Genomic DNA, 1,080 nt, shown 5'->3' on the forward strand with positions numbered 1-1,080 from the left:
GAGCCCCATATAGAGGGCATTACAGTAGTCCAGGCGGGAGGTGACGAGGGCATGAGTGACTGTGCGCAGAGCGTCCCGGTCCAGAAAAGGCCGCAACTGGTGGATCAGGCGAACCTGATAAAACGCCCCCCTGGTCACGGCCGACAAATGGTCATCCAGTGCCAGCCGCGAATCCAGGAGGACTCCCAAGTTGCGCGCCAATAGTAGGATAAATCAAAAGTACATAAATTGATGTTCCAAATTAAATTTTATCTCCAGCACCAGAATGTTTGAATCTAACCCTTACTTCAATTCCTCAAAGTAAAAGAGATAGAAGTGGAGAAGAAATTAAACTCTTGCATTCTTCATTTGGTCTTTCTTGTACACCACTTTGGTCTTTCCACTAATCAATACATGGTATACTAAGTTCAGTGCATCTCATTCACTGTCATTCAGATATTCTTCCAATGCCCTTTTTTCTGTCTTCTTTCTTGTACTTGCAACATTCCATGCCCACCTATTTTCCTTAGTAAGTAAAGTCTACCTATATTGCTGCATGGATGAAGGACATGATTCATTGCCAGAATAACAGAATGATAGAGTTGGAAGGGAGCTTGGAGATCATCTAGTCCAACCCCCTGATCAACCCCCTCTTGTCATTGATGCACAATCCCAATAGATTGGTTTTAACTCTATTGGTTTTTCCAGACAATGGGCTGGATTATGAATTTGTTATGCCACTAATATCAGTGAGATTCAGCCCTGTTGATTTTAGTGGACAAATCTATTTCAAGGTCTATCTAAACATAGTAAATTCTGCTTCCAATCCCAGATTTAGAAAGCAAACATCAAATTCTTATGCTGCTCAGCCAAAAAATAAATAGTTACAAATAGATGAGAATAAAGTGAAAGAAAGGAAACTTTACTCATTGGGAACATTCCTTTGCAAAATGAGTATATTAAAGTATTTCTGTGCAATTCAGAAATTGAGCAGTGAAGGTTGGGGGAAGCTGATTTGCTTCATCTCAGTTTTATGTATTTTCAAAAGAATCTCATTTCCAAATTATAATGAATATACAGTAAATGCAAAGAATTCTGAAG

The sequence above is a fragment of the Protobothrops mucrosquamatus genome, unplaced genomic scaffold, assembly GCF_001527695.2.
Source record: "Protobothrops mucrosquamatus isolate PMUCROS unplaced genomic scaffold, P.Mucros_1.0 scaffold711, whole genome shotgun sequence".
In the NCBI taxonomy this organism is placed as follows: domain Eukaryota; kingdom Metazoa; phylum Chordata; class Lepidosauria; order Squamata; family Viperidae; genus Protobothrops; species Protobothrops mucrosquamatus.